A 26,159-nucleotide genomic window follows, 5' to 3' on the forward strand; every position below is an offset into this window, starting at 1 on the left:
CCCACACCCACATAGGCATTGGTGCCCACACACATCAGAGAAGAAAATTGCTGCTGTGCCCAAGGTGTGGGGAAAGGGGCAATGTCCCATTCCTCCCCATGGTGGGTCCAAAATTACCTGCTCCTGCCACACCCCCACCCCCAACTCCACAATCTGCCATGCCACGTGCCAAGAACAGCTCAGCGGTACATCCCAAAGGGTGCTATCCTGGAGTGGCTGTGCTGGGCAAGGGACATATTTCCTTGTCACAGAGGTTTTCTTTCTTTACTGCTCACCAGCCCTGTGCCTCAGTTTCCTCCACTGTGGTACAGTGTAAAAATCCCATCTTGAAGGCTAGGAACCCAGAAAGCTCACCACACCTGGAGAAATGGGGAGTAAAACTCCCTGCCTTGGACCTCTTGCTCTAGGACTGATGTCCATTGGGACATGGCCAGGCCAGCATCTTGGGGAGGGCTGCATTCCTTGCCTGGGGAACCTTGCTCCCAGTTAGGGATCACTGGAATTGAGGCTCCTAATGGATTGGGGGAGGCACAGGGGTAGAATGGAGATAGCCCCATCATACGGGCCTGTGTAGACCCCAGAAAACAAGCATTGAGTTCAGACTCTTGTCTGAAGCTGGCCACCTGAAAGGATTTGGGCTTTGGGGTGTGATGAGGGTCAGGGAACAAAGTGTTCTGGTTTGGACACGCAGGAGGTTCTCTGCAGCTCTCTCAGGTACAGGGTATGTTGCCAAGTATATGCTTTTAAAAACCCTAGGAGGAGGGGGCACACAGAAGGGGCCCTGAAGCCAAGGGCAAGGTCCAGCCTTTCCACCTCCCCAGCTGAAGACAGGCTGGAGGACAATTCTCCAGAGTTTCATAACAAAGAAGAGAAAAAAGAAATCAAAAAGACCTGGAGGATAGGCAAGCTAATGAGGGCCTACAGGGATTACCCTGCCTTATCCTCAAAAGAAGCCTTCCCTATCTGTCCTCTGGGCCAGGTGAGGAAACAGGTCACAGTAGGACATTCAGACCCTGGGAAGGCACCTGGCAGCCTGGAGCCCAGGAGGTCCAAACATACTGCCCCAACCCAAGCCCTCAGCCAGGAGCAGCTCCGCCCACAGCTCATTCACTGGTAAATCAGGCCGACTGGGCTGCCCGCTCTTCCCCAATCCCCCTCGCTCACCAGACCACAGCCTCCCTGCTCCTGGCTGCCAGACTGCGGATGGCAGTGCACGTCCCCTTCATTCTGGCTTCTCAGCTGCCCACCAGGCCATCCCTCTCTGCCAGGCCACCTGGAGCCTGGACGTGTGCATGTGGGGTGGACAGCACCTGGAATACTTGGGCCGGCTTGGCTGGGGACTGTGGTTCCTGTGCAGGGTGGAGTTACTGCCCCATCCCTGGCCCCATGGCCCCTCTGAGAAGATCCTCCACACACTGCCAGGCCTTGACCACCAGTAACCCCACATCCAGGAGGCATCGACGTGCTCACCTCTGATTGGCAGTGGGCATGCAACCCTGGGGCAGACCCCTTAGAATCCCAGGTATGAGAGAGCTAGGTGAGGGCAAGGGTGGCATGAGTGAAGGGGGCCTGCCCCTCCACACCTGTGGGTATTTCTCGAAAGGTGGAGACGAGAGACTGAGAAAAGAAATAAGATGCAGAGACAAAGTATAGAGAATGAAAAGTGGGCCCAGGGGTCCTGCGCTTAGCATATGGAGGACCCGCACCGGCACCGGTCTCTGGAGTTCCCTCAGTATTTATTGAACACTATCTCTACTATCTCAGCAAGGGGGATGTGGCAGGATTACAGGGTAGTGGTGGGGAGAGGGTCAGCAGGAAAACATGTGAGCAAAGGACTCTGTGTCATAAATAAGTTTAAGGAAAGGTGCTGTACCTCAATGTGCACGTCGGCCAGATTGATGTTTGACTTTACACAAACATCTCCATACAGTAAAGAGCAGTATTGCCGCCAGTATGTCTCACCTCCAGCCATAAGACGGTTTTCTCCTATCTCAGTAAATAGAATGTATGGTCAGGTTTTACCCCGAGACATTCCATTCCCAGGGATGAGCAGGAGACAGATGCCTTCTCTTGAAGGGCAAAAAGGCCTTCCTCTTTCACCAATCTTCCTCAGCACAGACCCTTTATGGGGGTCGGACTGGGGGACGGTCAGGTCTTTCTCTTTCCAGGAGGCCATATCTCAGGCTGCCTCAGTGGGGAGAAACCTTGGACAATACCGAGGCTTTCTTGGGCAGAGGTCCCTGACGCTTTCCGCAGTGCACTGTGTCCCTGGGTACTCAAGACTGGAGAATGGTGATGACTTTTATCAAGCATGCTGCCTGCAAACACATTTTCACTAAGGCACATCCTGCATAGCCCTAAATCCATTCAACCTTGAGTCAACACAGCACATGCTTCTGTGAGCACAGGATTGGGGCTGGGGTTACAGATGAACAGCATCTCAAGGCAGAAGAATTTTTCTTAGTACAGATCAAAATGGACTTTCTTATGTCTTCGTCTTTCTCCATAGACACAATAACAGTCTGATCTCTCTTTCCCCAACACAGACAGTGTCACCCTGTACGTCAGCCACTGGGGGACAGGCTTCAGCTTATACCCACCTTCCAAATTCCACCGTCTCACCTTGGCAGAAGCTGGCCAGGAATTGGGGCCAATGGACGGGTGGGGTCTGCAGACGACACCGTGTTCAGGTCCCCATGATGGCCTCACACATGGGTGGTGGCCCTACAGTTCCAGGTGCCACACACACGCCAGCCCCAGCTCAGGACCTAATCTTTGAGGAGGGGGAGCAGCAGAACCCGGGAGTTGACCCCACAGTGCCACTCACACCCACAGACGATTCTCCACACAGGTATCAGGTCTCAGTCCTGGCCACCTCCCCCTGCAGGGCCTCAGTTCTTTCCCGGGACTCACGTGGTCCTTCCTCACATGCAGCTCTGGTAGGATGCATTGATCTGTACCCAGGGACTTTGAGGTGACAATGGTCACGGTCATGCAGAGTGCAAGGGCACAGGCTGGGTGCCCATTGTGGGGACCCTGACGGCAGCATTCCCAGACTACCATCGGGCATGCTGGCCCCCAGGCTTAGCTAGGGCACCAGCTGCACTGGACTCTGCAGGAGGAGGACAACTATCACCGCATGTTTATGTTCTCCTGCTGGTGTCACTCTGTGTTTCTCATCTCCTAGTTGTAGGATTCAGGGCAGACTATCTGAAGACCTTGTGGGAAACAGCAGAGTCCAGCAGAGAAGAGGAGAAACGCCCAGCCGCAAAGATGAAAAAATGGCGGGTGTGACATGGGCCCCCATTCAGATTCTGTGTGTAAATGAGGTTTTCTGGAACACCTACTCTCATAGGATATACTTCATATATATATATATGTAAAAATGTGCGTGTGTCTGTGTGTGTGTGTATATATATATATATGTTATTATTATTATTTTTTTTTCTGAGAGAGAGTCTCGCTCTGTAGCCCACACTGGCCTGCAGTGGCATGATCTCGGCTCACTGCAACCTCTGCCTCCCGGCTCTCAGTTCAAGAAATTCTCCTGCCTCAGCCTCCCGAATAGCTGAGATTACAGGCATGCACCGCCATGCCCAGCTAATACATTTTCTTTTTTTTCTTTTCTTGAGACGGAATCTTGCTCTGTCACCCATGCTGGAGTGCAGTGGCACGATCTCGGCTCACTGCAATTTCCAACTCCTGGGTTCATGCTATTCTCCTGCCTCAGCCTCCTGAGTAGCTGGGACTACAGGCACCTGACACCACGCCCGGCTAATTTTTTGTATTTTTAGTAGAGACGGGGTTTCACCTTGTTAGCCAGGATGGTCTTGATCTCCTGACCTCATGCGACAGAGCAAGGTCGCCTGGACGACAGAGAGAAACTAAGTCTCAAAAAAAAAAAAAAAACAAAAAAAACAAAAGAAGAAAGAAAAAGAAAAAGAACAATATAAGCCAAATTCACTCAAAAGAAATAAGAACAAGATGAGAAGTCAATGGCACTGAAAACAGAAAATCAACAGAAGAACGCAATAGAACAAAGCTGTTTCTTCATGAAGATCAACAAAATTGGTCACTATCAAGCCAGGCTAACAAAGAAAAGAAGAAATCACACAAATTACTATAAGGTGAGTACAAAAGTAATGGCAGTTTTTGCATTCTTGGAATTTGCTGTTTGATACTGGAATACACTCTTAAATAAATGTGGTTATGTTATTCATCATTTTAATTGGCATTTCTTGTCTTTTTTTTTTTTTTCTAATGACTTATTTATTTTAGACTATAGAAATGATGTCAGGCAAAAAGCAAATTCAAGCAACCTTCTTATTTGAGTTCAAAATGGGTCCTAAAGCAGGGGAGACAACTCACAATATGCACGCATTTGGCCCAGGAACTGCTAAGTAATGTACAGCGCAGTGGTTCAAGAAATTTTGCAAAGGAGACGAGAGCCTTGAAGATGAGGAGCGTAGTGGGCAGCCGCCGGAAGTTGATAACGACCAATTGAGAGCAACCAGTGAATTTGATCTTCTTACAGACACACGAGAAGTTGGCAAACAACTGAATGTCGACCATTCTATGGTCATCTGGCATTTGAAGCCAGTTGGAAAGTTGGAAAAGCTTGATAAGTGGGTGCCTCATGAGCTGACCAAATATTTTAAAAAGCATTCTTTTCAAGTGCCATCTTCTCTTATTCTGTGAAACAACAATGAACCATTTCTTGATCAGATTATGACATGCCACGAAAAGTGGATTTCATACAACAGCCAGCTCAGTGGTTGAACTGAGAAGAAGCTCCAAACCACTTCCCAAAGTCCAGCTTGCACCAAAATGGTCATGGTCACTGTTTGGTGGTCAGCTGCTGGTCTTCTGATCCACTACAGTTTTTGAATCCTGGTGAAATCATTACATCTGAGAAGTATGCCAAGCCATTCGATGAGATGCACAGAAAACTACAGCATCTGGAGCCAGTACTGGTCAACAGGAAGGGCCCAGTTCTACACAACGCCTGACCACATGTCATACAACCAGGGCTTCAAAAGTTGAATACACTGGGCTATGAAGTTTTGCCTCATCTGCCATATTCATCTGACCTCTCGCCAACCAACTACCACTTCTTTAAGCATCTTGACAACTTTTTGCAGGGAAAACACTTACACAACCAGCAGGATGCAGAAAATGCTTTCCAAGAGTTCATTGAACCCTGAAAACATGGAATAAACAAGTTTATTTCTCATTGGCAAAAATGTGTTCATTGTAATGGTTTCTTTTTTTTTTTTTTAGACAATCTCATTCTGTCACCCAGGCCAGAGTGTAAAGGTACAATCTCAGCTCACTGCAACCTCTGCCTCCTGGGTTCAAGAGATTCTCCTGCCTCAGCCTCTTGAGTAGCTGGGAGGACAGGCACATGCCACCACGCCCGACTAATTTTTGTAGTTTTAGTAGAGATGGGATTTCACCATGTTGGTCAGGCTGGTCTCAAACTCCTGACCTCCTGATCCGCCCGCCTCAGCCCCTCAAAGTGCTGGGATTACAGGCGTGAGCCACCGCACCCGGCCGAGCATGCTCCTTTGTTCCTACAGGAGGATGTGATTGGCTTGTCTGTTGGCTGGTAGGGAACTGAATCATGTGACACTGACTGGTAAGACTGTAACACTATAAAATACAGTATATAAATTATAATACCATAATGGTGTAATACTATCTACTACAATACCAAAGGCATCGATGAAAAGCCCAACACTATCATATGTGACTGAGAGACTGAATGTTTCTTCCCTCTGATTGGTTGCAACATATTGTCCTATTTCAATTCTCTCTCCTTCATTCAAAGTGAACGATCCAAATAACGACAGAAATCATAAAGAATAAAGGGCAACAGATGCAAAGAACTCACGAGATGATACTCTATGGTAAAGTTTATGTACTTAGGAATTAATACCAACTCATTATTAGCAAAAAATAAACATCTTTACATCAAGAGTAGTTTTTCCTTTAATAAAAAATGGTGGAATATGTGTAATGGACAAGGGATAACCAAAATTTGCCAAATGAGGCTAGTAAGACAATCCTAACAATTCACAATCATTGTTCACTGGTCCATTAATCAGAGGACAATACATACAAATGAAACTTATCTGGTCGGGTGCGGTGGCTCATGCCTGCAATCCCAGCACTTTGGGAGGCCAAGGCGGGCAAATCATGAGGTCAGGAGTTCAAGACCAGAATAGCCAACATGGCGAAACCCTGTCTCTACTAAAAATACAAAGAATTAGCTGGACGTAGTGGTGGGCACCTGTAGTCCCAGCTACTCAGGAGGCTGAGGCAGGAGAATCACTTAAACCCAGGAGGCGGAGGTTGTAGTGAGCCAAGATCACACCACCACACTTCAGCCTGGGCAACAGAGTGAGACTCCATCTGAAAAAAAAAAAAAATTAAACTTATTTACATATTAGAAAAACATCAAAATTCAACCATGAATCCAGCACATTATCAAATGAAGAGACAAACATTCTACCAACAAACTTAAGAAAATATCATTATCTCTGAAATTCAAGTACTACTCCTTAAAGAGCATTGACAGAACTCTCACCTCAAGGTTTCCCTGCAAAACAAGATGAAATGCATACTCAAGACTCTTTAAGAATAAGCCACTGATAAAAACAATACACTTGTAACTTGTGTTAAATTTCATACATTTTTTTCAAGCACTGCACGATAATTAATTTGCATCAGGCTTTCCAAATTAGAAAAGCTTCACTTATAGAACTTCTTTCCAGTGGGAGTTTTCACATGACTTTTCAAGTAAATCTGAAAACTGAAAATATTCTTGCCGTTTCTAAACTATTAGAGTTTTAATCCTGTATACGTTCTTGTATTTACAAGGTCCAGCCAGCTACAGTGTGCATTTTCATATGTCCTTCAGTGGGTATGAGGGAAATGAAACATTCCCACATTCGGGACATTCATAGGGTTTTTCTCAGGAATGAGCTGATGTCTTCAAATGGAACTAACACAACTGAAGGCCTTACCACAATTTAAATTTTTAAAATTTTTAAAATTTTTAAAATTAAAAAGGCTTTTCTCCACTCTGAGTCCTCCCAAATCTTCAAAAACAGGAAAATCTGAAGGCTTGACCACATTTCCTACATTCTTAAGGTTTCTCTGCAGTGTGAGCTCTTTCATGTTTTTGAGGCAATGGGAAAGAGTAAATGTTTTACCACATTTCTTACATTCAAGGGGCTTTATTTATTTATTTATTTATTTATTTATTTATTTATTTTTGAGATGGTGTCTCACTCTGTCGCCAGGCTGGAGTGCCATGGCACAATCTCGGCTCACTGCAACCTCCGCCTCCTGGGTTCAAGTGATTCTCCTGCCTCAGTTTCCTGAGTAGCTGGGACTGTAAGCATATGCTACCACACCTAGCTAATTTTTGTATTTTTAGCAGAGACGAGGTTTCACCATGTTGGCCAGGATGGTCTCGATCTCCTGACCCCGTGATCGGCATGCACAGGATTTCCCCCCAATCCCCCGTGGCTTTTTATGTCCTTGAAAAAGAACTAAGACAACTGAAATGTGCCACCATGCCCAGCTAATTATTTTCTTTCTTTCTTTCTTTCTTTCTTTCTTTCTTTCTTTCTTTCTTTCTTTCTTTCTTTCTTTCTTTCTTTCTTTCTTTCTTTCTTTCGAGATGGAATCTCGCTCTGTTGCCCAGGCTGCAGTGCAGTGGTGCAATCTCGGCTCACTGCAAGCTCCGCCTCCTGGATTCACGCCATTCTTCTGCCTCAGCCTCCTGAGTACCTGGAGTGAGCCGCCGTGCCCGGCATTATTTTAGTTTTTGTAGAGACAGGGTTTCACCATGTTGCCCAGGTTGTTTCACATTGTTTTAATCCAGGCTAGTTATGAACTCCTGGGCTCCAGCAATACACACACCTTAGCTTCCCAAATTGCTGGGATTATAGGCTGAGTCACTACACGCAGCCTCTATATCATGACTCCTTTCATGGCGAGTATGGTGACTGGAACGAGTGTAGGCTTTACCGCACCTCTTACATTCATAGGGTTTTTCTCCAGTATGAATTCTTTCCTGGAGGTGAAGGGAACTGAGGCGATTGAAGGCTTGGTCACACTGTTTACATTCATAGGCTTTCTTTCCAGTATGAGTACTTCTATGGTTACAAAGGGAACTCAATCGATTAAAGGCTTTGCCACATTGTTTACATTCCTAGGGTCTCTCTCCAGTATGAATGCTTCCATGGTAACGAAGGGAAGTGGAACAGCTGAAGGCTTTATCACATTTGGTACATTTATGGGGTGTTTCTCCAGTGTGAGTCCTTTCATGCATCTTAAAAGAACAAGAAAATCTGAATGTTTTCCCACATTCCTTACATTCGTAGGGTTTCTCTCCAGTGTGAGTTCATTCATGTATTAGACAAGAACCGGAAACAGTGAACGCTTTACCACATTGTTTACATTTATAGGGTTTTTCTCCTGTGTGAGTTCTCTGATGTCTTTCAACTGAATTGAGAAAATGAAAAGCTTTCCCACATATCGTACATTTATAAGCTGGATTTCCACTGTACATTATCATGTGTCTTCTAACACCTGGAACAGAAACGAAGATTTTCCCACACTGTTCACATTTATATTGCTTCTCCCCATATGGTTTGTATCCTGAGTGAGCTAGGATGTGCCTATTAAGGAGGGAATGACGTACAAAGACTTTTCCACAAATACTACATTCACATTGCTTTCATCCAGTAGAAATGTTCTCATTCAGATCAAGATTTGGAATTTGGCTGACAACTTGTCCATCATACTGACTACCTTCTTTGCTTTCACACAGTCTCTGTGCCATATGATTTCTGTGAAAAAATGACAAGCACACTTTTATTGCTTGGTTTAGTAACTTTCTACTTATTAATAGGTCTTGGACTTACACTGCTGCCAATACCAGGGAAAATGCATTTTTTTTTTTTTTTTTGCCATGACCAAATTATTTGAAAGTAAATGGGTTACTACTGAAAACACAGCTACCACCTGCATGGCTATGACCAACATAGTAAGATTCATATACACAATTTTGTAGTACTATTTTCAAGTAAACTCTTTTCCAAACACTGACTGCTACACTGAAGTACGTTACATTTTGGGTGAAATTTTTCTAAAAAGAAATAAATTTACAGTGACTCTTATTTGTTTTGATTGCTTGTTTTTAAGTTCATGACATGCTAAGATTCTTTCAGAGGACTTTATTTCCTCTTCTCAGTGCAAATTATCTTATATCTTTCCCAGGTTTTTCGAAGTGATCTTCAATATACTGGTCTTTCCATTTGTTTCCTAAAATGCAGACCCACAAAATTATCATGAATTATTACAAACTGTAGAAACATTACTAGATTTCATGTTCATTGTACACAGTGCCCATGTCTGATTTCTTCACCAAATCATTCCCTTGCCACATTCCAAATCACAAATAGCACTGATGATAGGGAAATACTTCTGTAATTAAGTGAAATGTGTTGTCATTCTCACCTACAGAAGCCAGATTCCTGCAGATTTCCTGCATCATTTCTCTGTAGAGATTCTTCTAAGAAGAATCTAGCAAAGCCCATTCCTCCTGGGTAAAGTTCACAGCCACATCCTCAAAAGCCACGGAGTCCTAGAACATTCCACACATATGTATAGAAGGATAGGTGAGACTGACAGCACTGGGAACCTATACTCAATTCATAAGCTATGTACATGATTCTAAAATTTCCAAGCATATATTCTATGACTTGATTGTCACAACTCTTACTCTGTTCACACATACTCCCTCCCACACAGCAGTACTAATGCTAGAATTGAACTCTTCAAAAAGGCAACAGCAAAGTAGAAACACCCATCTCATTAGAGAATCCAGGGAGTAAGATGTGCTGCCAGGAGTCACCTTGTAACTTCACTTTGTACATTTCTAGTATCTGCCATAATAAAGTCCTACCTGATGTGCATAAGTGAGTTAATATTATCAGTCCTGAGACTACTTATTCTTAAAAATGTCTGCTCACAAAGTTCAATCTTCGTTTGTATTAGTAACTTACATTTTGAAAGGGATTCCACCAACCCAAGTAATAAGAATAAGAATTACTTATGCAATATATTTGCCAGAACTTTTTCTGCTGAAGATCTATTATTTTGTGTCACTGCAGTGGTGCTTAGGGAACCAGACGCCAAAACACAGTCTGAACAGTAAGTGTTCAATGACTTTCCCTGGTAGACAATATTTTACATATGCTGTCGCTTGTTAACTGGGTAGTTGAGCCCATTCCATGTGATTACACCAAGAGAGAATAGGCTTATTAAATTCAATTGAGAAGAAAATAAAACCAATAGTTGATATTTAATAATACTAATACAATAATTTTTAAAATTTCTATTGCACAATGTCAAGGCAGAAAGGAATAAGAGAAAATATGACACATGTGTTTTAAAATGACATTAATGTCACCACTTCCAGATGTTAATCCTATGAAATCACATAAATTCCCAAATCAGGTTGTTTTAGGCAAGAAAAAGTACTTTTTCATACAGAGTAAAAGTGACAAATGTCTAATGATTTTTAGTCATCTAAAAAAAGAGTGATTGCTTGTCTAACATACTTCTAAGATTTTCAAACGAAAATATTCAGGACAGCACAGTATTAGCAGAGAGATGAGCAAGCAGACCAAGGGAAGAAAAAGTCTTAATGACCCAGCATTTATATGGAAAGTTGATGAATGAGAGAATAGGCACTGTAGAATAGAAAAAGAAATCACGTGCACATTAAAATATGAGGCAAACCAGGCTAGCATCTACTTGGGAAAATGCATTGCATTCTTCTCTATTCCATAAACAATAGTCAACTTATTATATATTCAAATATGAAAGATAAAAAAAACCAAAACACTTTCAGAAGTCACAGCAACTTTTTTTTTTTTTTTATGAAGGATTAGGCAGAATTTTTTTTATGTAAGAAAAAAGTGATAAAGGAACAGACAAACTCAAACATATTAAAATTCAGGGAATAAAAAGAAAATGGAATGGGCCGGGAGTGGTGGCTCACGCTTGTAATCCCAGCACCTTGGGAGGCTGAGGCGGACGATCACCTGAGGTCAGGAGGTTGAGACCAGCCTGGCCAACATGGCAAAACCCCGTCTTTTTGTTGTTCGTTTGTTTGTTTGTTTTTCGAGACAGAGTCTTGCATTGTCGCATTGTCGCATTGTCGTTTGGGCTGGGGTGCAGTGGCAAGATCTTGGCTCATTGCAACCTCCACCTCCCGGGTTCAAGCAATTCTCTTGCCTCAGCCTCCTGAGTAGCTGGGATTACAGGTGCCTGTCACCATGCTCAGCTAATTTTTTGGTATTTTTAGTAGAGACAGGTTTTCACCATGTTGGCCAGGCTGGTCTGGAACTCCTGACCTCGTGATCCACCCACCTTGGCCTCCCAAAGTGCTGGGATTATAGGCATGAGCCACTGTGCCGGGCCTAAAACCCCGTGTTTACTAAAAATACAAAAATTAGCTAGGTGTGGTAGTGGGTGCCTATAATCACAGTTCCTTGGGAGGCTGACACAGGAGAATCACTTGAACCTGGGAGGCGAAGGTTGCAGTAAGCAGAGATGGCGCCACTGCACTCTAGCTGGGCTACAGAGAAAGACAGCATCTCCAAAAAAACAAACAACGACAACAACAACAACAACAAAAACCCTCAGAGGCCAGGCACAGTGGCTCACACCTGTAATCCCAGCACTAAGGGAGGCCAAGGCGGTTGGATTACCTGAGGTCAGGAGTTCAAGACCAGCCTGGCCAACATGGTGAAACCCCGTCTCCACTAAAAATATGAAAAATTATCCATGTGTGATGGTGGGCGCCTGTAATCCCACCTTCTTGGGAGGCTGAGGCAGGAGAATTGCTTGAACCCGGGAGACAGAGGATGCAGTGAGCTGAGATCATGCCACTGCACTCCAGGCTGGGTGACTGAATGAGGCTCTGTCTCAAAAAAACAAAACAAAACAAAACAAAAACCCTCATATATCCAGATAAGAGAAAACAGATGTGTCCACTCTTATAAATTCTTCACCACGCTACAAGAGGGGAAGTGACATTTTGGTGAATCTTTGTAAATCATCAATTTATCTATCACACTTTTATTTCACTAGTAGCATTTACAAAGCTAAGTAATACAATTCCATTTGAAATTATCCATAAATAGAACAGACCTTTAAAACTTACTACACTCACTCTGGGGAAGAAATAAATATGAATTTTTAGCAAATAAAATATATCATTTTACCTTGCTTCTTTGGAAATAGTATTTTTATCTTTCAAGCTGTACTGACAAAATGTATCTTACAGTCAATGAAAAACTGAAACTCAAATAAGCGGACAAGCCTTTTCAAGGTAACAAACTCAGGGAGAGGCAGTGCTGACTCCAACGCAGACCTTTCTAAGTGTCACGGCAGGCCATTCTATCCCTCGGGACACCCATCCTGTTCAGTAAAGTACTCAGTGACCACCTAGGAGGCACTGGCACTGCTCTTTGTCCTCCTGTGTGTCTTAAGTGCATTTGAATATTCAGGTTCTTGTACATCCTCTCTGGGGTGGGTTTTCCTTGTCCTTTGGGACAGTTTTTCTCTCTTCACAAGTCTGGGACAATCTAGAGAGCAGAAATCATTTCTGCCTTTTCCTCTCAATGTCAGCATCCGATTGGCAGACCATCAACGTGTCTCCGAGGAATAAAAACTCGGGCTGGAGGAACAACTTTAAAGACCTAACTTTAATGACATTACATTGTATTGTCCATAATTTTAATGTCCTCAAATTTTAATGACCCTAAGGGGTCACCACTGTAGATGAAACTATACCAGGAGATTCCTCTAAGGCCAAGAGCATCCAGCTGCTCCCCTGAGAGACTCTACCCCCTACCTCAGGCTGTCCTTGGCGATGAGATGACCCCGGGGCTGATACTCATACTCACTAGACCCTCCAATAGACATGGCCACAGTGGGTATCCTGGGTCATCCCCAGACAGTTCTAAAATGCCAGGACTAGGAAAAGACAGGAGGGTGGCTGAGGACACAACACCCTGTAAAGTTTTCACAGGGGGACCTCAACCTAAAGACATTTTGGTAATATGTACACTTAGGAAAGATGAAAAGAAGAGAGGCGCAAAGACTTTTTTACAGTAGAGTGTCAGATGATTTATTCTCCGCTTTCCTGTCATGTAAAATGTTTGGAAACAGAAAAATATTTTGGTCAAAGTGGCTCACGCCTGAAATCCCAGCGTTTTAGGAGGCCGAGGCGGGTGATCAATTAAGGTCAGGAGTTCGAAACCAACCTAGCCAACATGCCAAAACCCTGTCTCTACTAAAAATACAAAAATTAGCTGGACGTGGTGGTGGGCACCTATAAGCCCGGCTACTTGGGAGGCTGAGGCAGGAGAATCACTTAAACCTGGGAGTCAGAGATTGCAGTGAGCGGAGACTGCACCTTTGCACTCCAGCCTGGCGACAGGGCGAGACTCCGTCACAAAAAAAAAAAAAATATATATATATATATATATATATATATATATGTATATATGTAAAATATACATTTAAAATTACTACGTGTGGATAGTATTTGAAGTCATGGGACTGACTGTAGGTAGAAACAAGAGAAGGCAGGGAAAGTTTTTATATTTATATTTATATATAATTATATAAAATTAATATACATAATTATAATATATAAATATATAATATAGGCTGCGCACGGTCGCTCACACCTGTAATCCCAGCAATTTGGGAGGCCGAGGTGGGCAGATCACCTGAGGTCAGGAGTTCGAGACTAGCCTGACCAACATGGAGAAACCCCATCTCTACTAAAAATACAAAATTAGCCAGGCGTGGTGGTGCGTGCCTATAATCCCAGTTACTCAGGAGACTGAGGCAGGAAAATCACTTGAACCCGGGAGATGGAGGTTGCGGTGAGCCCAGATTGCATCATTGCACTCCAGTCTGGGCAAAGAGGGTTAAACTCCATCTCGAAATGAATAAATAAATAAAACAAAAAATATATATTTATGTCTAAATATATAATTATAATACACAAATGTATATATAAAATACATTTATTATAAATTTATTAATATATAAAATATGTTTATTTCTGAGACAAGGTCTGGCTCTGTCACCCAGGCTGGAGTGTAGTGACACTATCATAGCTCATTGGAGCCTTGCACAGAGGGCTCAAGCGATGCCCCCACCTCAGCCTCCTGAGTGGCTAGGATTGCACGCACACCCCACCATGCCTAGCTAATTTTAAAATTCTTTGTAGAGGCAGGGTCTTCCTTTTTTACCTAAGCTGGTCTTAAACTCCTGGGCTCAACTGATCTTCCTGCCTCAGCCTTCCAATGTGTTAGACGTGGGCCACTGCATCTGGTCTAATGCATTTTTTAGTTTGTGAGTTTATATTATTTAATATTTTTAAGTACTGAATGTGTTGAACAGCCAACTTGCAGAATTCCCGAACAATGGACGGTCAGCTCTCATGTCCTGGTTCAAATCGCCCCAGCACACCACAGCTAGAAACCTTTCAGCCAACTTCCACTTCTGTCTCCCGGGGCAGGACAATGTCACTTGGCCAATCCCCACTAAGAGGGACTCTGGAAAGGCAAGAAACTATTCTGTTCTCTATAATGGAATGTGACCAGGAAGAAGGCAGCTGGGAGGGCCAGCTGGGCCCTCCAACCAGCAGCGTCCACCATCGACCAACTGCCCTAGAGCTACACCGTGCTGGGCATTTGGGGCACTGTTATGAGCAAGAGTTTCCATTTTTCTTCTCATGGGACCTTCATGCTAGTGGCAAGAGACAATTTTTTTTTTTTTGAGACAGGGTTTTGTTCTTGTCACTCAGGCTGGAGTGCAATGGTGTAATCTCGGCTTACTACAACCTCTGCCTCCTGGATTCAAGCAATTCTCCTGCCTCAGCCTTCTGAGTAGCTGGGATTACAGGTATGCACCACCACGCCTAGCTAATTTTTGTATTTTTAGTAGAGATGGATTTTCACCATGTTGGCCAGGCTGGTCTGGAACTCCTGAGCCACTGTGCCCAGCCAAGAGGGAGATTTTAAATCAATAAGTATAACTGTGATGAATGCCAGAAAGAAGAGTGTGTGTGATGGGGAGGGGACCTAAGTTATTGTCTCATGCTTTAACACTTTCATAGGCAATAACTAAACACTTAGAAGCTTAAAACAACACACACCTTTAAGCCAATTTTGGCAAGATAGGAGTTGAGCACATTTTAGCAGGTCCTCTGCTTGGGATCTCACGCTAAGCAGCTGGGCTGCATCCTCATCTGAGGCTCAACCAGGGCAGAATCCATTTCCAGGTCCGCTGAGGTTATTGGCAGAATTCATTTCCTCGGACCCGCTTGGCAAGGGCCCAGCTTTTTGCTTCCTTGCCTACGGGGCCCCCTCAAAGGTCCTTTCTCAGCACAGCATCTCCCTCCTGCAGCGCCTGCAGGCGGAACCTCTCTCTCTAGTGTGCGAAGGTGATGCACTGTGACACTGACATCCCATTGCTTTTGCCAGGCTCTGTGGGTTAGAAGCCAGTCACCGGTTTTGCTCGTACCCAAGGTCAGGAAGACTATGTAAGGGCATAGGTCATTGGGGGGTCAGTCACTTCAGGGTGTGGCTGCCACCATTGAACTTGGTGAGACTTTAAGGGTTGGTAGGAGCTGGCCAGGTACAGGGGTGAGGGTGTGTCAGGCAGGGTTGAGGGCATGGAGGGGGATGCAGAGGCCTGCACCCTGGAATGTCCTTTCACTCCCTGAGGTTTTGTTCTCCTGATCCCTGAGTACATCCCAGAACACGGTGGGGCCCTAGCAGGGGAGAGGTAGGGAAGCATGTGTTGTTCATCCGGGGACCTTGTTAGGCAAATCAGATTAGGGGCCAGGCTTTCAGTGGTGGGTGCAAGTGTGGCAGTGATAAGTGTGCAGGTGTGTGTGGGAAGAGCGATGGGGATGGGGTCAGCCCCAGCCACCATGAAGACCTTAACTGTGCATCCACCCATCCCAGCAGCCTCCCTGAGTGAGTGCCTTCAGGGTGCAGGTCCTGTTTTGCACATGGAAGTGAATCAGAGTGGGACACTGCCTTGCCTTAGAGAGGTTACACTTCTTCTCCTTCTTCTTCTTCTTTTTTTTTTTTTTTTAAATTTGCGACAGTCTCACTCTGTTGCCCAGGCTGGAGTGTAGTGGTGTGACCTTGGCTCACTGCAACCTCTGCCTCCCAGGTTCAAGTAATTTTCCTGCCTCAGCCTCCTGGGTAGGGTAGCTGGGATGATAGGCATGCGTTACCATGCCTGGCTAATTGTTGTATTTTACTTTCACCATATTGGCCAGGCTGGTCCCAGTCTCCTGGCCTCAAGCGATCTGCCCGCCTCAGCCTCCCAAAGTGCTGTGATTACAGGTGTAAGCCACCACACTGGGCGAGAGGTCACACTTCATGCCACGTGGGAGGCAGCCACTCAGACAGCACCCCAGCTGGCGCTGGGAGTGAGGGGTGCTCAGCGTCCTAGGAAGGCAGAGGGCTGCTGAGAGGTTCGGGGAGGAAGGACTGAAGGAGGATGTGAGATTTTTCACCTGAGCAGGTGGGTGGATGGAGGGGCTGTTTACAGAGAATCACAAGAATGTGGATGAGCAGGTTAGGGCACTAATAAAGCACTCTGTTTTGGCCCGCAGAAAATTTGAGATGCTTCCCTGTGTCCAGCTGGGGCTTTGGGAAAGGTCAGGGCTGGGCATCTGACTGGGATGGATGTCTGGCAGGCAGCAGAGCATGTGGATGGTTTGTGAAGCCCGGAAGGGCAAGAGATTTCCTGTAGCAGTGCCCACTGCAAATGGAAGGGCATTTGACGTGAGCCCAGACATATACAAGTTGGGCAGAGAAAGGGGTGGGTCCCCGGCACCCACAGAGGAGCCGCTATAGAGGTACAGGAAAACCAAGGGTGTGGGGTCACATGATGCAGGAAGCTCAAATAAGATGAGGAAAGAGGTTTTAAAAACGATCAGGGCTGGGGACAGTGGATCATGCCTGTAATCCCAACACTTTGGGAGGCTCAGACAAGAGGATAGCTTGAGGCCAGGAGTTTGAGACCAGCCTGGGCAACATAGGGAGACCCCATTTCTATAAACAAATAAATATCATTGGTACTTGGCATTTCAGGCGGGGAACAGCAAACACATGAAAGCTCTGAGGCAGGAAAGGGAGGTGATTAGTGCTCGCTCCTCGTTCCTTTATCAGACCTTAAAGAGATGCAGAGACATTTCAGGTACTCTTTGGCCGAGCTCCTTCAGGGAAGGCCTAAGTTCGCTTCTACTTCCCATCTATTAATTTTCTTTTTTTTTGGAGACAGAGTCTCACTCTGTCGCCCAGGCTGGAGTGCACGCAGTGGCACAATCTCAGCCCACTGCAACTTCCACCTCCCGGGTTCAAACGATTCTCCTCCCTCAGCCTCCCCAGTAGCTGGGACCACAGGTACGTGCCACCACGATGGGCTAAGTTTTTGTCTTTTTAGTAGAGACGGGGTTTCATCTTGTTGGCCAGGCTGGTTTCGAACTCCTGGCCTCAAGTGATCCACCTGCCTCGGCCCCACAAAGTGCTGAGATTACAGGCGCGAGTAACCGTGCCCGGCCCTACTTCACTCCTAACGCCCACCATACGTGCTTCCAAATGTTTGCTGAATGACAAGGTGAACGAGTGAATGGGACTAGGTGACTTTGGGCAGCAGGCAATCCTATTCCTTGGACCTCAGTTTCCCTTTTTGTAAAGCAAGCCTGTATCTCGCTCTCTGCCCTAAAAGCCTGAGTTCTGGGCTTGAGATGAGCGGGTCCCGTAGAGCAGACTCCAAGTGGACGTTGAGCTGGGTCTTCTAGAAGGCCAGAATCCGGCCAGCTCTAGGGTCTGGTCCTCCCGAGGGACCCCGCACGCCCAGTCCCAGCGCCGCCCCCTCCCAACTTCCCTTTGTTCCCCAGGCCCCGCCCTCTCCGCGCAGCTCGCTCCCCATTGGCCGGGGGGCGGGCCCTGGGCGCCCGGCTCCACTGGGGGCGGGGCGGCGGTCGGGGCCGTGTGGCCTGCGCTGTGTGTGTGTCCCCGCGGCAGCCCAGCGCCAGCTGCAGCTCAGTGATCCCAGCCGGATCCTGAGCGGGGAACACGGGCTGAAGCGGAGGCTGCGGCCCCACCCCGGGGCTTCATTGTTGAGGCTGCCGCGGCTCTGTCGGCTGCTCAGCTGCCCTCCAGTCGGCCCAGGCGCCGCGGCTAGGAGCGAGCGCTGCGAGGCGGCGGCCTGAGGTGAGACGGCGCGACCGGCGACCGGGTCTCCGGACCGGGCGGGGGTCTCTGCCCCAGGCGTGGCTGCTTCGAGCTGGGCTCCTTAGGGTCCCGGGTCGGGATCCGGGGTCCGTGCGCCTGGGCTTTGTCTCGGCCTCTGGTGCCACCGGGGGCTTCGCGCCTCCTGCGACACCGCGTGGGCCCGCGCGGTGGTCCCGGTCGCCCTGCGGGTGGGGGCCGGTCCCCACTGCTCCCCGGCTCCCCGCGTCTGCCGCGGAGGGGACTGCATGGACCCGGGCGCTGACTTCTGCCCGGTACCCCCGCGGCGTGGCTGGTTCCCGTGTGCGGCAGAGGGCGTCCTGCGAGGACCCACTCGTGGGACGGGTCCGGGTCACCGCGAGTGGGACACTCCGTCGCCCTCCCCGCCCTCCCTCGCAGCGAGACTGCTTGGCTATCACCGAAGGGACTGCGCGGACCCTCGAACGAGGGAGTCCATGACTCTGGGTGGGGGCTCTTTCCCGGCCCGCATGACGGCTTCCTGAGTGTTTTGTCACCTATATAGGTGGCTGCGTGGACCCGCGCGCGTGGGTCCTGGCCGCCCTGCTAGTGGGGCTGTGCGCCGCCCCGTGGCTCGTCTGGGTCGACCCCACCTGGGACGCGGGTGTAGTGGTTGTCTGTGCCCTGGGGGCGCTGTTGGTCGGGGCGCACTGCCCCCAACCCGTGATTTATCCTCTCACTTGCCGGGCGGGAGGAAGCGAGAGGCGCACGCCCGAAGCTGTCGCGCAGCGGCCGCACAGACCTCTGCCCTGGCTGGCGCGTCCGGGGCGGGGGGGTCGAGGGGCTGTCACCGCGTCCCACCGCCGCGCTTCCAGCTCTGGCCCCGGGCTGAGCTCTGATTGGAGGAAGCAGGGCCCTTCTGCCTGGCGCTTCTTGATTTCTTCCGTTAGTAATGGGAAGAAAAAAAATTCTGGAAAGCCAGATTAAACTTTGTAGCTCTCAGCGCCTGGAGAGTGGAAGAAACTCTCCCCAAAATTTGGCGGGCCGGAAAATGCGTTTCAAGCAGGAGCATCCACACGCAGGGAATGAGGCCAAGGCAGTTACAGCTAGAGGTCAGATTTATGAGGAGAGAGCCAGGGTGAGGTCCATGGGTGGGGAGACTTCGACCTCAGCTTGATGGGAAGACCTGATGCTGCCCCTCAGACGCTGTATTTCTCAGCCACCAAAGAAAGTGGAATCACTCCTTAGTGAATGCTTTCATCAAACTTTTGAAAAAACCTGTAATGTCCCAGGAAGCAAAATCAAACTAGACAGTTTCCCCCTTTTAAGAGTGTTAAAAGTCCCGGAGACAAACAGCAGAAGGTTCAAGGAGTCCAAATACTCAACCTGAAGTTCTTTCTGCACAAAAGATGGTGTATAAATAACAGGCATACAAGAGAAAACTGAACTAATCACCGCAGCTGTGGCTCCTAGCCCTGTAGCGTGTCATGCAGACCCTTTTGCCTTCTCTGCCCTCCACTGTCCCAGACCCCAACACTACGCGCACCTCCAGTCATCAGCTCCTGCCGACCCATTGCTATGAACTCTGTTTCGGTGGCTCCCTTCTCTCTGAAGTTTTGCTTGTTCTCCTAAAGTCCTGGTCTTTAAGAGCTTATGATCTGCAGGGACAGATTGGCTTTGGGGAGTACATAGTTAACTGTAGCACAGCTTGAAAAATGCTCTGATAGAGGTGGGCAGGCAGTTTGTACATGCGGGTAAATGCGAGGTCCTTTTTCAATACCATGAATCCAAGTATTCATGCTATTTTAAATCTGCAATTCTTTGACTCTCCAGAGGGCTTTTAGATTAATTTTTTTTTCTATTAGTTCCTAGTGTTTGTTGCATAGTTCGGAGTACTTGATTAAAACTTACCAGGTCTGCCGGGCGCTGTGGCTCACGCCTGTAATCCCAGGACTTTGGGAGGTCTAGGCAGGCGGATCACTTGAGGTCAGGAGCTCGAGACCAACCTGGCCAACATGATGAAACCCTGTCTCTACTAAAAATACAAAAATTACTTGGGCGTGGTGGTGGGCGCCTGTAATCGCAGCTACTCAGGAGGCTGAGGCAGGAAATAGCTTGAACCGAGGAGGCAGAGGTTGCAGTGAGTTGAAATGGCTCCACTGCACTCCAGCCTGGGCCATAGAGTGAGACTTCGTCTCAAAACAAAAACAAAAACAATGTACTGGGTCTACCTCCGGCTCTGGAATTTTCCTGGAAGGCCTTCTCTTCTGGGCTTCATTTTTCTTACTTTTGAGGATGGTAAACTACATAAGTTCCAAGAATCTTTGCCCTACACCTTTAATTCTTTCAAGCAAATATAGCAGAGAAAAATTCTCTTCCCGGCAATGGTGTAAGTAATGGAGGCCTTTGAAAATGTGGATTCTAAAATGGAAATTCTTTTTCTTCTTCCCCTTTTTTTCCTTTTAAACGAGTTTAGTTACATGAGTATATACTTATCTCGGAGTTAAGGACAAGTATCTATGATGAAAGCTTAAGCAGCTTTTTGGCAATATCTTGCATATTCTTCACAATTGTGTTTTATGTGCAGCATCTTCACTCTATCCAGTTGGTTTGTTTTTTTCTCATTAATGGAGTTGTTGAGCTCAGAACTTTTCAGGAGCAGTTTGTTGACCTTTTAAGTGTCATGTGAAATATGTTCTAATTTAACATTTTATTTGGTTGAGTAAAATGGGAATAAATGGAAATTTGAGAGTGCCTTGAGTAGATGTACTTGGCTTTGTGTAATGGTTTGAAGCATAGTTTAAAATTACCACTTGTGGCCGAGTGTGGTGGCTCACACCTGTAATCCCAACACTTTGGGAGGGCAAGGCAGGCAGATCACGAGGTTAGAAGATGGAGACCATCCTGGCTAACACGGTGAGACCCCATCTCCACTAAAAATACAAAAAACTTACTCTAGTTCTTTTGAGCAGAGGATTTAGTTTCGATATGTGGCCCTATTAAAGCTTTTGTTAAGTCCAAATACTTTCTGAACTTCAGTTCCCTTACCTATAAAATGGAGTTAGTTGTTAATAATATCTATTCTGCCTAACTCAGGAGATTGTTTTGAGGATCAAATGAAATCATGAATGTAATGGAATTTTGTAAATTTTAAATGAAATATTGTATTACCTAAGATAAAAACAAAACAAAACAAAACAAAAACACTGTATTTAAGAATGGAATGAATCTGGGTTTTCCTTTGAAATCCCAAGTGTTTAATGTACAGAGAAGTTTTAATGTGTCTGTTGGGAAGCTTCATTAGGATTGTTTTCTATCTTTAATTGGCCAGTATTGTTTTATATTTTATCATTTTTGGGGAACATCAAAATTTGTGTTTCAGGTATCATTAATATTTTACAAAGTTATTGAATGTGCATGATTTAGTCTTTAACAATCTCTTCAATTATTTACATTCCCACGTAAAAAATGAAGTAATGAACATCCATGTAAATAACATTCCCATGCTTTAATGAAGCATAATTTCTTGACATTGCAGTTTCTAAGTGCCCTGTCTTGAGGTTGGGAAAGCTGAAGGGCAGTCAGAGGTCAAGGTCAGCAAAGCATCACCTTTGACATTTGAAATCCAGCAGCAGGTATCACAGTGAACCCCATTCCAGCATCCAGGAAGTTTCTCTGCACTGTCTGTCCTCCAGCCACCTCAGAATCTGTGTCTGCAGTGTTGGTCCTGCTTTACTCTCTCCTCTGCCTTTTCTTTCTCTTCACCTACTTCTACCGAGTGCCTCTGATGTCCCAGACAATGGCAGTGGGAGTACAAAGCTAATAAACCCAGCCCTGGTCCTCAGAGAATTGATGTTTTCTGTGTAGATATTAAGTGACACTGTCATACATAGTGTTGACAAACATTGATACAGATTTCCTGTGAAGTGCAGAAGCACCATCCTAGAAGCAGAGATGCAGAGGCAGCACTGGTGACTCACACATGGAGAGCTGGAGTTCTTGTTCTAGTGGGATCAACTGACCTGGACATCATTTCAGTGCAACGGAGTGAGTGCTGGGATGGGCTCCCTCGGGGCATCTGGGGCTGGGTTTGTCTGGTGTTTAGTCTCCTGCATGGTACTTAGAGTTTATCAGTAAGATGAGCATTGGGAGGTTTCTAAGTGAAAGGAAAGGCAATCACTGACCTGAAACCTAAAATCTGTAGGTGTTCTGGACCATTTATAATTCACTGAATCTGTTTTGTCAGAACAAGTCTATCATCTATTGTTTTGGATGGAGTGTGGCCAGCCTTGCCTTGCGATGTAAGGAAATCAGGAAACGCTTGTCAGGTGTCAACACCATGCCAGACACTCTTCTAGGGGTTTCCACGTAAATCACTGTATTCATTTCTGTTGCTGCTTTACCACATTTCCACAAATTTAGTGGCTTAAAACAATCGAAATTGTATCATCTCACAGTTCTGTGGGGCAGAGGTCTGACGTGGGTGTCACTGGGCAAAAATCACCACGTGGGCTGGGCTGCATTCCTCACTATAGAACTGTTTCCAAGTGCTTTTGGCCAAATATAGTTCCTTGTGGTTGCAGGACTGAGGTGTCTGTTCCCTTGCCGGCCATCTGTTGGGAGCTGCCCTCAGCTCCTGAGGCCTCTATCTGGTCTTTGCATGTGGTCCCATCAGCTCAGGACTAGCTAGGCCAGGGACCTGGTCAGGCTCTCCAGTTCCCGTGTGTGCATTTCTCTTCTTCCACTCGGAGAAAGTTCTATGCCCTATTTAAAAAAATTTTTTTGAGATGGAGTCTTGCACTGTTGCCCAGGCTGAAGTGCGGTGGCATGATCTCAGCTCACTGCAACTTCTACCTCCCGGGTTTAAGTGATTCTCCTGCTTCAGTCTCCTGAGTAGCTGGGACTACAGGTGCCCGCCATGACGCCCGAATAATTTTTATATTTTTAGTAGAGATAGGGTTTCACCATTTTAGCCAGGATGGTCTCTATCTCTTGATCTCGTGATCCACCCGCCTTAGTCTCCCAAAGTGTGGAGATTACAGGCGTGAGCCACCGTGCCTGGCCAGTTCTATGCTCTTAGAGGCTCATGGGATTAGATTGTACCTCCCTGGATAGCCCAGGATACTCCTCCTAAGGCCTGTGGCAAAGCTCTTTTGCTGTGTGACATAGTCACAGGTCTAGGGGGTTGGAATCTCCCACCACAGTTACCGATCCACTTACTACAGCAGCCTGGGAGGTGCTTTTCATTGCCTCTGGTTAAGAGATACCAATTTTTTTTTTTTCTTTTTTTTTTTTTTTTTTTTGCAAATTGGCAGGAACGTGAAGATCCCTCTTTTTTTTTCTGAGACGGAGTCTCATTCTCTTGCCCGGGCTGGAGTGCAGTGGCACGATCTTGGCTCACCACAACTTCCACCTCCAAGGTTCAAGCAGTTCTCCTGCCTCAGTCTCCTGAGTAGCTGGGACTACAGGCACGAGCCACCAAGCTCGGCTAATTTTTGTATTTTTAGTAGAGACGGGGTTTCACTTTGTTGGCCAAGCTGGTCACAAACTCCTTACCTCATAATCCGCCCACCTTGGCCTCCCAAAGTGCTGGGATTACAGGCGTGAGCCACCGCACCCAGCCAGGAAGATCCTTCTTAAATGAAAAAACCATTCCTCTGACTTGATGTGAGGCTGTTGGTGAGATTCATAGCAGTGGAGAGAGGTCCATCAAAAACGGAGCTAAACTTTGTGTTTTGGAGTATTTTGATGGCCTGCTCTGATTATGTAAGTTTTGCTAAGAAGTCATTAGAGTAATTCCTCTACTGGAAGAAACACCCATATGGGGAATTTGGGACCTTGCCTTTTCAAGTTTTACACAAAGGACTCTTCATGGGCGAAAAGTACATGATTCCAGGTCCATTTCTAGAATGCAAACAGCTGCATCAACCCAACAGCGATTCACATTCTTGAGTTTGAGAGAATCTGATTGTTTCAAGGCTGAAGCCAAAAGCCCAATAAACAATGTTTGCACCTTTATTCATAGTTAGGAATTAGGTGCATCCCGTGGTCAAGAAAACAACTGATGGTCACCAAGTAGTTTAAAACCAAGCAGGACCTCATTTTATCATGTGGGTGTTTTTGATTTTTTTAACTAAGTTTTTATTTTCCTATGCAATAAATGACAAGCTCTGACTTGAAATACATTTCCTTTAATAAACCAGAATCTAGGGCCAGGCGCTGTGGCTCACGCCTGTAATCCCAGACTTTGGTAGGCCAAGGAGTGCAGATCACGAGGTCAGGAGATTGAGACCATCCTGGCTATGGTGAAACCCTGCCTCTACTAAAAATACAAAAAATTAGCCGGGCGAGGTGGCGGGCGCCTGTAGTCCCAGCTACTCGGGAGGCTGAGGGAGGAGAATGCATGGGAGGCGGAGCTTGCAGTGAGTTGAGATCAGGCCTCTGCACTCCAGCTTGGACGACAGAGTGAGACTCTGTCTCAAAAAAAAGAAAAACAACAAAGAAAAGGAAAAAAAAAAAAGAGAAACCAGAATCTATAATCCTAAGGTTTTTAACCTGGCTTTCAGAAATTTATGAAGTCCCCAAAATCCTGTGCAACAATTTTGTGTATATGCATCCATGTGTGTTTATGGGGAGACTATTTATAGCTCTCCATACATTTTCAAAGTGGTTGGATTCCAAAAAATTTTAGATACACCACTTGGGCCTGGTGTGGTGCCTCACATCTGTAATCCCAGCACTTAGGGAGGCTGAGGCAGTAGGATCCACTGAGGTCAGGAGTTTAAGACCAGCAACATAGCGAGACTTCCACCTCTACCAAAAAAAAAAAAGTGCTGGGCGTGGTGGTGCACACTTGTGGTTCTAGCTGCTCAGGAAGTTGATCACCTGATCCCAATAATTTGAGGCTGTAGTAAGTTAGAATTGCACCACGGCACTCCAGCCTGGGCAACAGAGCAAGGCCCTCTCTCAAACAAAAACAAAAAACCATATCACTTAATATACTATTGTTGTTGGTCAAGTATCAGATTTTGTTTAAACATTAAATTCTCTCTCTTTTTTTTTTTTTTTTTTTTTGAGACGGAGTCTCGCTCTGTCACCCAGGCTGGAGTGCAGTGGCGTGGTCTCAGCTCATTGCAAGCTCTGCCTCCCAGGTTCACACCATTCACCTGCCTCAGCCTCCTGAGTAGCTGGGACTACAGGCGCCCGCCACCACGTCCGGCTAATATTTGGTATTTTTAGTAGAGACGAGGTTTCACCGTGTTAGCCAGGATGGTCTCCATCTCCTGACTTCGTGATCCGCCCACCTTGGCTTCCCAAAGTGCTGGGATTACAGGTAAATACTCATTTTTAGCAAAGGTGTACAGGCATACAGCTCTAAGAATCAGAAATTAACAAGGCTTAGAACAAAACCCAGCAATCCCCTACCTTACCCTTCTTCACCCTGATCCCTGCTCCTTGGAGGTTACTATGTTTATGTTTTAGCTGGTGCTTCTAGATTGTGTGAAAGACAGGGAGATGTCCTACTGTGGAAGACAAGGATTCAGGTTGCTTACCCTCCCCCCTGCTCCTGTTGCCCAGGTTTTTTTTTTTTTTTTTTTTTTTTTTTTTTTTTTTTGAGGCGGAGTCTCGCTCTGTCTCCCAGGCTGGAGTGCAGTGGCCGGATCTCAGCTCACTGCAAGCTCCGCCTCCCGGGTTTCATTCTCCTGCCTCAGCCTCCCAAGTAGCTGGGACTACAGGAGCCCGCCACGTCGCCCGGCTAGTTTTTTGAATTTTTTAGTAGAGACGGGGTTTCACCGTGTTAGCCAGGATGGTCTCGATCTCCTGACCTCGTGATCT

At 46.3% G+C, this 26,159-nt stretch overlaps 1 long non-coding RNA gene and 1 pseudogene across 1 annotated transcript; one reads left to right on the forward strand and one right to left on the reverse strand.

The window, feature by feature from the left end:
• Window positions 1-3,183: 3,183 nt before the first annotated feature.
• LOC141407997 (uncharacterized) lies at window positions 3,184-8,860 on the reverse strand (annotated as a pseudogene).
• A 9,277-nt stretch (window positions 8,861-18,137) lies between these two features.
• On the forward strand, window positions 18,138-25,918 carry LOC135966166 (uncharacterized). Its single transcript, XR_010579280.1, has 3 exons — window positions 18,138-18,347; window positions 22,256-22,370; window positions 25,401-25,918. It is a non-coding gene; the product is annotated as an uncharacterized lncRNA (long non-coding RNA).
• Window positions 25,919-26,159: the final 241 nt, after the last annotated feature.

This window comes from Macaca fascicularis, chromosome 11, assembly GCF_037993035.2.
Source record: "Macaca fascicularis isolate 582-1 chromosome 11, T2T-MFA8v1.1".
Classification (NCBI taxonomy): domain Eukaryota; kingdom Metazoa; phylum Chordata; class Mammalia; order Primates; family Cercopithecidae; genus Macaca; species Macaca fascicularis.